Raw genomic sequence first — 11,382 nt, 5'->3', positions numbered from 1 at the left:
GAAGTACAGAGGAATGATTGGATCCCTGCTCTATCTGACAACAAATCGTCCGGACATCATGTTTTATACATGTTTGTGTGCCAGATTTCAATTCAACCCAAAGATGTCTCATTTTTTGGCTGTTAAGCAAATTTTCCAATACCTTAAAGGTACAAAGAATCTCGGAATCTGGTACCCAGCAAATAAGAGCTTCCTATTTCAAGCATATTCAGATTCAAACTATGGTGGTCTACAATTGGATAGGAAAAGCACATCAGGTGGCTGTAAATTTTTAAGTGGTCGATTGGTTAGTTGGTCATCCAAGAAACAGAACTGTATTGCACTCTTTACAGCCGAAGCAGAATACATTGTTGTTGCCAGCTGTACCTCTCAAGTTCTATGGATGAAATCTCAACTCTTGGATTACGGTTACCGTTTTCAACGTATTCCTATCTATTGTGATTCTCAAAATGCCATTGCAATCTCGCACAATCCAATTCAGCACTCCATGACGAAGCACATTTACATACGGTACCATTTCCTAAAAGATCATGTCTTAAATGGCAACATTGAACTTATTTTTGTTCCATCTGACGATGAAATTGCTGATGTCTTTACTAAGGCATTAGACGAAACCAAATTCAATGGTTTTCTGAACAAGATGGGTATGATGATGCCTGATCCTCAGTTCTTTCAAGAGACTTGCTCTCTCTAATGGTAACATCCGTTAGAAAATTGGTTCCGAACTCAAAATTCTTTTTATCTCGGAACTATAGGATCATTTTACTTGTCTTTATCTCTAACCACCACTTGAGTTCTAATTTGTACAGTTCATCTTATCATTTGATATCCATTGTCCAGATAGTCACATTGATCAAATTTTCACCTCGGAATTTACTTCATAAGGTCATCCCGGAATTCAAATCCGGAAAGGTATTGTACTCCATACTTCGGAATTTGCTTAAATCTCACTCCGGAAGTTTTTCAAATCTTGTTCCGGAAATTCTTTCAAATCTCACTCCAGAAATCCTTCAAATCTTGCTCCGGAAATTCCTTCAAATGCACTCCGGAACATCAAAATAACCATTTCGTAATTTTAAAATTTTTTACTCCGGATTTTTTCAAAATACACTTTTCCTTTTGTTCCGGAACTTACTTCTTCAAATTTTTGAGTCCGGAATGTTGTCGCAAAATCTTCTTCAGAATCCTTGAAAATTGCTTTCTCCAGAATTGTTTTAAAATATTCTACTCCGGAAATCAAATGTTTTTGGCTCCGGAACCTCAAAGTTTCACTCCGGATTGTTCAAATTCCGGACCCTTTCCTCAAATCACCATGATCCGGAATACACCTTGTTACCCTTCGGTTCTCAAACTGTCCGGAATCAATCATTCGGAAGTCCAAGGGTTTTTAAGATGAAATGTTTTATAAAATTAACCTTTGAGGATCCTTATCGTGTCTTCCTTGAAACTCGCACCACGATTACACGTTCCAAAAGCAACCATCACATCGCCGTTTAGGGTTTCCATTTTAAGCTATCATCCATCACAACCTTTCCTATCCCAGGTCAACTCGCCCCCTAAAACGGATTAACATTAAATGCAGCCCATTTTTGCTTCGGATCCTCATCATTAGTGTTCCTGACCCGACCCGTTTCATACACCTATATAAAAACCTCAAAACCCTCATTCACCTCTTTACGTGCTCAAATTCTCAAAAATTCCCAAACTCTCTTTGTTCATCGTGTTCTTCAAGCTATCGTAATCCTTCATCAATGTCGTCCCAATCTTCTTCTCAAAAACTTGCTACAACTGCTTCAACACCCAAGAAATCTGTCACCAAGAAGAAATCTTCCAAAGAATCATCATCCTCACACTCATCTGAACCTTTTCTTAGAGACACAACCCAACTTTTCTCGATGAATCCCATGGATTTTGATGAACCCATTATAGTGATAATTGAGTTCATTGCTTATCATCCCATATCCATCCCACTCACCAAAATCCCAGATCCCCCTCTACCACTCAGTCTTTTGAACACGGCCTTTACAAGAGTCAAGATTGACAAAGGCATTCTCGAAACAAAGATCACAGGTGATAGAATTGTGCCCATCCACAAATCCACATTCAATCGGCGTCGATGAAAACCCTAAAGGATTCAAGGTTCAGGAACCAACCACTGAAGAATATCCACAATTCCTGAATCACATTGGGTACAATCAAGACTACAAAGCCAAGGACTTCAAGAAGTCGGCGGTTTCATGTCTCTGGACCGTGTTGATTCATTTCATCATTCGAGGTTTGTCCGGTAAGCATGGTGGTATGGACACTCTGAGCAAGGACTGGTTGTATGTAGTATACAACATCTACTCCGGACGCAGCAACGCAGTCGATCTTACGGAAGTGTTATGGCAGGATTTCCAAAAATTTGCAATCAAAAGGAAGAGCAATGAAATCTCAAGCCCTAGGTTTTGGGCCCTGACGATCGAAGAAGTCTACAAGGAATTGTTCGAACCAATTCATGTGTCCACAATTCCGAAAGAGGTATATCTATCCTTTAAAATTGTTGAGCACTATAGAGTTCTGGACCAATCTTCCTTTGGTCCCGTTATACGTCTTCCGGAACACATGTTGGCCTTAATACCTTCCGAATCAATTCACTTGAAACATCACCTAAAGACTTCGGTTGTGTTCGACCCAACACAACCTTCCCCTGTCTCCGTTGAGCCTATTCTGAAAGAGGCCAATCCCACTGTGTCCGGAGGAAAGATTAAAAAGTCTACTAAAAGAAAGACTTCTCCCACCAAGTCAAAGCCTAAAAAGAGATCCAAAGTCAGCTCTTCCTCTCGACAGGAAGGAGCTCATGACATTCAGGCTGACTCTGGCCATCCGAACACCCCTCCAACCCACTCATCCGAGGTACCCCTCGATGTTTCAAAAACACAAGCACATACTCATGGGGAGTCTGCACATAATCCACCCTCACCTTCTCAACAAGGTGATGTCGGTGTTGAACAAAGTTCCTTGCCCCCTGGAACAAACCCACATGTCACATTTGCTATCCCATCTTCTTCAACACACACACACACACACTCTGGAACCCCTGTTTCGGACCCCAAGCATTCCGAGGCTGGAGTTGTCCCTCCACCTCAGGTGCCTCAACTGGTCTGATACCCGGAAAGGGTACAACACGACTAGGTGTTAATGATCCATTATGGGAAGATTATGTTGACAGGGCTCATTCTCGTCATCCGGAGCTTACTAGATCACAAGTGGAGTCAAGCTCCGGATGTGTTTCAAAGAAGTGTTCAAATGGCCAAAGCCAAAACCAAGTTAACGGTTGATGCTTTCTGGGCCACTACATCCATGCTGCCACCAATTTAGACTCCAAAAATTGCTCCGATTGATGAAGGTTCTCCCCTCCGGACTCCAGAGGACATTCCGGAAGAACCTCTTCAATCCTCTCCTCCAAAGTTCACCATTGACAAGAACATGGTGCATGTTATCTCGGTTCTCAACAAAGACAAAGGCAAGAAGCCCATCACGGAAGAACATCAAGCCCTCCACTCCGGACCTCTACCAAAGCAAAATCTTGGATGGTCTCAGGAGGAAATCAACAAAGCCCTAGAGGATTGCATCCAGATCCAAGCTCTCAAAAACAATCCTGATCCGATGCGCGGTATCTCTCCTCTATATCGTGAAGGCATTCTTCGTGATGCAGACATAGTACCTTTCATGTACTATAATATTCCAACAATTAATTCGTAACAACTTGATCTGCCTCTCTCTCCATACAGCAAGTTCTATATCAAGTTTGCTCCTCTCCACCCCATTGACAATCCAGAGATGATCATCCGGACAGAGCGTGAAAGATTGAAAACATTCTACTTCAAGAACGCACAACCTCAAAAGGAAGTGTGGACAAGGAAGAGGATAACAAAGATCTCTGGGTTCGGAAGGAAGAGGTGGTGATGGAATAAAGGAATAGTAGATGAGGCGGTGGAGGAATAAGCGAAAGTTCCAAAGGTTAGAAGCGGTGTAACCCTGATTAACTCACCCCATAAATAGTATCGAGGTACTGTTCATAAGGGGTACTCACAAGATATATATATATATATATATATATATATATATATATATATATATATATATATATATATATATATATATCATGGTTACAGAAATCGCTAATCGGTGGAGTAGCGATTAGAGATTAATCGGTTAGGTGGGGATTAATCGGGGACCATTAATTCTTAAGAAAATTATTCAAAATTTTATAAATCTAACTTTAATCCACCAAAATAAGCGATTAATCAGCGATTATGTCTGATTAAGTCTGATTATGTCCGACTTTGACCTGCATTGACCAAACCCGATTAGGTCCGATTAGGCCCGATTAATTCCGACTTTGACCTGCATTGTCCAAACCCGATTATAGTGACCGATCAGCAATAAATCTCATGGGCGAAGGTCCGATTAGCGATTAATCACCGATTAATCGGCCGATTAGGCCGATTTCTGCAACACTGATATATATGGTGAGGTTCAATAGAGAACCATAATTAACAAAGAACCGAAGAACCAATCGTGAGCGTCGGAAATTGTAATGATCAACGGCCAATGAAATAGATGTACTCTTGTACATTGGACACACACACTGGATTATACCAAAAAATTCACCTCCTTACCAAAAAACTCATCTATTTTTTTCGTTTAAATTTTTTTTATGCCACATTGTTTATCGAATAAAAAAAACCGAATATACCGTTGTTCTCGATTTTTCGTCATCTTTCCATAGAGATCTATGTTGATATATAAAAAACGAACTTTTATTTATCGAAAAAAAACTCACTTCATTTTGTTAGTTTTTTCAATATTTAAGTTTATTTTTATAAAAAAAAAACTAATTATACCAAAAATATTAATATTAATTTTTTGTACTCTATTAATAAACATCAACACCGACTAAAAAAAAAAACAACCTCGATCAGTGTAGATTCACACTGTGAATCTAAACTGTAAATATTTCAATTTTTAATATTCACAATGTGAAAAAGCTCGATCAGTTCAGATTCATATTGTGAATCTGACTTACTATTATGCACAATGTGAATCTGGGAAGGTTCACTATGTGAATCTCAACAGTCAACAGGTTCACAATATAACTCTGAAAAGGTTCAGTGAATCTGAACTAAAATATAATTTTTTTTAACATGAATATGAATCTATGTTTAAAAAGCACAAAAAATTATGAATTTTGATATATTTATTAATTTTTTTTTTCTATAAAAAAATAGAACTTAACTTTTCAACAAAGAAAATGAAGTGGAATTTTTCGGAAAAAAAAAGTTCGTTTTTTATATATCTATTCACGACGAAAAATCGTGAAAAAACGGTTTATTCGGATTTTTTTTTTCGATAAAAAACATAGCCTAAAAAAATTTTAAACGAAAAAAATGAAGTGAGTTTTGTTATAATCCGGTGCATGTTTATTGTAAAAGTCTACAACTCTTCCTTTTGCCGTTGATCGCTTTAAATTTCGACGTTTTAAATTAGTTCATTGATTAATAATGATTATCTATTGACCTTTTCTCTCTCTCTCTCTCTCTCTCTCTCTCTCTCTCTCTCTATATATATATATATATATATATATATATATATATATATATATATAACTGATACTTAGGAGTATGTAACTTATAAAAATCTTATAAAAGTGGTTCCAAAGAAAATCTTAATGACTTGAGAGTTCAAAAGTGGTTCCAAAGAAAATGAAATAAAGTGGCCCATCCTGATTTCCATGACCAAAAACGGAAGCTAAATTTATTTATTTATATATATTCTTTTTCATAACTCAGCCCATGAATAGTACCCATTACACTCAACAATTACTATTAAATAATAACAACTAGAAGGGAAACCATGCTTCGCATGGGTCGGTAAGGTATACATGTGTGAAACATTGCAACATAAATACGTACTTAAAACTAACATGCATAATCCCCCACATGTTACGATACATGCATGAACATTATCTGATTTAATATACACCTTTTGTAAGTATCGGGGTCCAACACGTCAAAAATGTATGGATCGAAGACTATTGGCATGAACTACAATCTGTATGAAAGACAAAAAAGATGACATAAGAACATACTATTAAATTTTGTTAATCATTACATGATAAAACTTTCAAGAATCTAATATTGAATGTAAAATATCGAAGCAGTGACCCTCTGAACAATGGTGTCATTCATATCTACAACATATTGCCTGGAAAAACACAAGAAAGAATATAAGAAATTAAGAATCAAGTCGATCCAAATTTAGCCTAGAAAAAAATGAGGTAAATGCTTAAAAGCGCCAAGATTGTCAACTTACTTGACCACTACATATGCAGGATTATCTTGAAGGGGATTTGCATATGTCTGCAACAAATCATACACATAAATATCAATAAGATACACTAAAGATATGATCTTCATCTTGTAAGCATGATTATAATCGATGCTCTTCACATGGGAAATATGTTGTATAATTAGCTTGCTACACTAAATACGGGGACATAATATTTTAATTTTCTACAAAAAAATCTGGTGCATTACCTTGCAGCACTGAATCTGATGAGTTATTATCAAAGTAGCCTTCCCAAATTGCGATTGGCTTTAGAACCTGAGTATACTAAAATAACTTAATAAATGAAATGCAGTTGGCTACATATATGTAAAATAACCATTAATGGACAGAAAACAAAGGTTCTTAACCTATGTTGATGCCTTTAATCTGTTTATGAGGGCAGAAACATAGAAACAGGGTTTCTCGAAATTACAATAGAAATTTTTTTGTTTTTAGAACCTATACTTGCTTTTAATCAGCATTGATGCAACAAAACAGAAAATGCAGAGTATAGTAATCAGCTAAAAAAAATATAATAATGTTTAGGTAGAAGGCATGTATTACTCTTATTGCAGGGAGTTTCAGTCTTTTGCAAGGAGGTGCGAAATCTAAAAGCTCATCACAGATAAAAAGTACATTTCTACTAAACGTCCATTTCATTAAAAAAAGTTTTAAAAAGCTTGCTATATAAACTCTAAGCTGATCTGGAAATGAACACAACCCGAAATAAAATAAAAAACATTTTTTTAAAGTACCATTTTGGAGACATTTTATTTTGGAAAACTTTTAGACTCAGGTTTGGCCTGGAAATAAATTACATAAAAAACAAAATCTCAAAGTATGTCGTTAAAACTTTCATTAAAAAAAAAAAAAAAAAAAAAAAAAAAACTGCCAATAAGCAACAGATAAAAATCTGTTAGTAAGTTTCATTTTCAGATTTCATTTCTATGGAAATACATACAACCCCAAATGATGGCTAACAGACCTGATAGACAAAAACTTTAACATGAGGTGTTCCAACCCTAAAAAATATACCCAAGATACTTGTAGAAAAAGAAACAAATTTCAAGAAATTATCGTTAGGAAATTAATATAACCCTACCTTTTGTTTTCTAATACTGCAACCTTGTATTTCTTATCTTATTCAACCCTAGTAATCATAATAAATCGATTGGATAATAAGTAATTCCAATGTATATGTGATAGAAATCTAACAATAATTCTTTGCTTCGTAACCTTAGTTTCCTTTATTAAATGAGCATTATTAGCAAGTATAGCCACCCCAATGAAATGTCAAGAAAAAGGAAACAATGCCAGTCTTACGTTTTACCCTCCATCTAATTCTAATAACCCCTTAGCTACTGCAGAGATCACTGATGGTCCTCAACCATCGAGGTTTTACAATCGACAACTTTGAAAACCGGTGACAGTTAAAGTTGCAGTGATATGAAAAAAATAGCTTACCGATTCTTTCAGTCATTTCATCAAGTAGTTGGTGTGCATCTTCAAACCTGCCAACTTTGAACAACAAAGGTATCTAATAAGGTGCAAATTAGTTTCTTTTTCAAATAGCAGTGTCTCCAAAATTATAATAGGGAATATGAAATTGGGTTAAATAGGAAAGGCCTACCAACATTGTTCTCATAGGAGTGATGAATAAGTGAAAGCAACGGTGTTTTCCAGCACACGACATCACAGTAACACAATTGCACCAAGCTTCATGTGGTGTGCGGTGGTGAGTGACAAATGAAGAGGACACGAAGAAACAACGTTATTGAAAGCATATGTGAAACCTTACGCGGATGGCGAGAATTGGAGTAGACGGTGATGCCGACTTCATCGGAGACGACAATCTAGGAATTGATCTAAATCCAAATGTAATCGTCTGCCTTTGACCACTCAGATTCGTCACCCAATTGGAGGAGAAGGACGGTGGTAGGGAAGGATCAGAGACGGTGGTGGAAGATAAATGGAGAAGAATGGCGGTTGACGGTGAACAGTACCCATATCGGGTTGGCAAAACCATCGCAATCCATCCTTCCCTCTGGCGACAGTGGACGTGAGAAAAGAGGTGATTGGAGTCCGGATTGAAAATCGAAAGTGTTATAGAGGTTGAGGATTAGAAGCTAACGATAGTTGAGATGGTGAACCCAAAAGAAGTGGAGATGAGGATATCAAGTAGTTGAAGCGGTGGACATAACCCAGGAAGACTCAAAGATGAGTCGCAGAGGCGGTGGAGGACGCGAGCAAGGGAAGAACACGTGGAATAACATGTGTCCACTACACCGACAAATCCAGTCAAATGTTGAGGCAAAATATTGGGACAAAAGCCAATATTAAAATTTTGTGGCGAAAATGATATTACCAAAAGCCAAAGGAGGTAAACTGCCAATGTTCAAAAGTTATGTGGCTAAAGTCCTAAGCAACAAAACTTCACTGTTCCTAAAGGAACAAACTGTTAATCTGTATATAAATAATAAAACACAAAAATTAATTGGGTGGTATCTTGCACAAAAGCTTTATCCAAATTCTAACTAATCACATATAAAGTACAAAAACATGAAACGAAGATCTTGGTAAGAAATTTTACGGCCATAAACATATTACAGTAGGGGGAAAAACATCGCTGCATTAAACAACCTTAACCCTGAATGGCAACAAACTTGACGCAATTTGTTTTATAATTTTAGATGTACTTTTTCTTAAACCTTTTGGTAAAACTTTATAAAAGATTTATTTCCCAACCTTCATTATTATATATATATATATATATATATATATATATATATATATATATATATATATATATTAAAATTGTGGAACAAAAGAATAGTAAACTTGGCCTCCTTTGTCCACCTTTGGTCCCTTCATTTACATATCCGGCCCATATACTTTTGTTTGTGTTCCATTCGATGTGAAGAATAGGAATAGTGTTTGATTTAAATAAATTAGAACTTGGACTAAAATGGATCGTGCTATTTTGGGTGGAGGATAACAATTGAATTTCTCCTCTCAACAACCCCACTTATCTTTTATTTATTATTAATAGATTAATAGATTACCGGTGGCAAAGTCTAAAATTAAAAACCACATGGTTCATTATTTAAATGAAACCGCTAGAAATGAAAAATAAATTCAAAAAATACTAGTTGTACGTCCGAATCGGGTAATATTAACAGGTTAGAAAATGTAAAAAACAAAAAATAAAAACGTATTACTTTTGCTTGTATGTTCTTTTAATTGCAATGTCTCTAATTCTTGGTTGTTATGTCAACAAGTACTCAACTTAAACCAACTCTTATATGTTTATCTTGATCATTATCTTCTTATACTTTTATTTATCATTCATTTAAAAAAAAAAAAAAACTTGAATAAATATATTTTTTATTCTAATTTTTAAAACAAATGGCAATTAACAAACCAACAATTAACTAACACAATTCTAAAACACGAAAGTGAATGTAATTAATCAAGTCCAAAGAACAAGTTGCTAAAATCATTGACAAATTTGCCCCTATTAGTGTGAACTGTGAATAAAAGGCTTGGAATTTGGAAATTAATTTAAATAAAGTTTTAAACAAAGACTAAAAAGATTAAAATGAATTTTCAAATTGTCAAATACATTAAGAAAATATCTCCTTTGAATCAAATAATAAAGGTGCTGAAAGTTGAAACTTGGAAAACAATAAACAATTGTCATTTATCAAATACATTAACAAAATCGCCAACCTCGATGAATCGGTAAAATAATTCAAATAACAATGAACATTGCAAGTGATTAATTGAACGTAATTAAACAAAGTTACAAATTCCTTAAACTAAAGACAAAAATAGTACAATTTTGAATTGAGAATTGTACAAACATGTTGGAGTGTGAGTCTCATCTGTTGGTGGTGTCGTAGGAAGAATGAGGGTAGGCGGGCGACGAGAGTCGGTTGGTTGAGGGCGCAGAGAGCGTTGAGGGCATCAATCACATTCACAATGACCTCCACAATCGTTTTAATTTTTCATAATTTTGTTCCTTTTCTCTTTAAATACAAATTTTTAATGAGCCATTGTTTGTTTTGGCTTACTACACACGGATTGGATATTTGATTGGATATTGAAATATAAATTTTAGGCTTCTAAATTTTTTTGTTTATTCTAAATACTATCAGTTATTTCACTCAAAGTTTGTAAGGTGGGTTACAATTTTTTTGTCAAATAAATCTCTATATTATGTAAAAAAAATTAGGTGGGTTAAAGGACCCACCTTCATCAAACATAAACTCGCCACTAATAATTAATAATGGTTTTCTTAAACACATATTTATATTCATGAAGCAAAAAAAAAATCTTCAACCTAAATACTATCATCTTATTCAATTTTCTGACAATTGAACTACTTCTGATTAAACAAAGTTGATGAAAACTTTTGTTCGTTAAAAAAAAATTTAAAAATAAGATTGTAATAACACAATTCAATATATATGGTGACTCCCATACCACTTGTTAGTATAATACCATAAACCATAGATCTAACCATATTATTGAATCATCAAGATATAAAAGAAATGCATACTTTTTGTTTATTGATCAATTATGTCATCTTCTTGATGAGGAATTCAGCCGACAAAGTAAAACTCGTGTGTAATGGTTTTCTTTAACAAAGACTCTTAGTATTTCTTCAAGCAATATATGCTGATGGGATCAAAGATTATGCGATAGATTGATATGTATTCGTCAAATGGGAAGTAATTCGTACACAATATTTTTTTGTCATACACAACAATTTATTCATTATAGAGTTGTACAATACAACATTTTAAACCACCAATTGTTATGTATGGAGACAAATTATTGTCTCCTTTGTCTGTCAAATGTTGGGGATCATCCACTATTTATACATAACATAAGTTTCTATTAAACTCTAATTTATAAAACTAATTAAATGACAATGAATAGCTTTTTGTAACATATCAACGATATAATCAAGTATATAATGCACGTTTAATAGACTATTAGTTTTTA

At 34.9% G+C, this 11,382-nt stretch overlaps 1 long non-coding RNA gene across 3 annotated transcripts; it reads right to left on the bottom strand.

Annotated features, from left to right (window-relative positions):
- Nucleotides 1–5,840: 5,840 nt before the first annotated feature.
- Nucleotides 5,841–8,648, bottom strand: LOC145116516 (uncharacterized). 3 transcript variants are annotated; one of them, XR_013712137.1, is made up of 6 exons: nt 8,003–8,648; nt 7,837–7,890; nt 6,582–6,648; nt 6,358–6,404; nt 6,210–6,249; nt 5,841–6,096 (listed from the first exon to the last, which is right to left on the bottom strand). It is a non-coding gene; the product is annotated as an uncharacterized LOC145116516 (long non-coding RNA). The 3 variants fall into 3 exon arrangements; XR_013712138.1 differs by having other exon boundaries at nt 5,841–6,249; nt 6,582–6,657; XR_013712136.1 differs by having other exon boundaries at nt 5,841–6,249.
- Between the last annotated feature and the right edge of the window lie 2,734 nt (nt 8,649–11,382).

Source organism: Lactuca virosa, chromosome 5 (genome assembly GCF_052849685.1).
Source record: "Lactuca virosa cultivar CGN04683 chromosome 5, Lactuca_virosa_CGN04683_v6, whole genome shotgun sequence".
In the NCBI taxonomy this organism is placed as follows: Eukaryota; Viridiplantae; Streptophyta; class Magnoliopsida; order Asterales; family Asteraceae; genus Lactuca; species Lactuca virosa.
The sequence above is the reverse complement of the archived record's forward strand: the minus strand, read 5'-3'. Positions and strand labels throughout refer to the sequence as shown.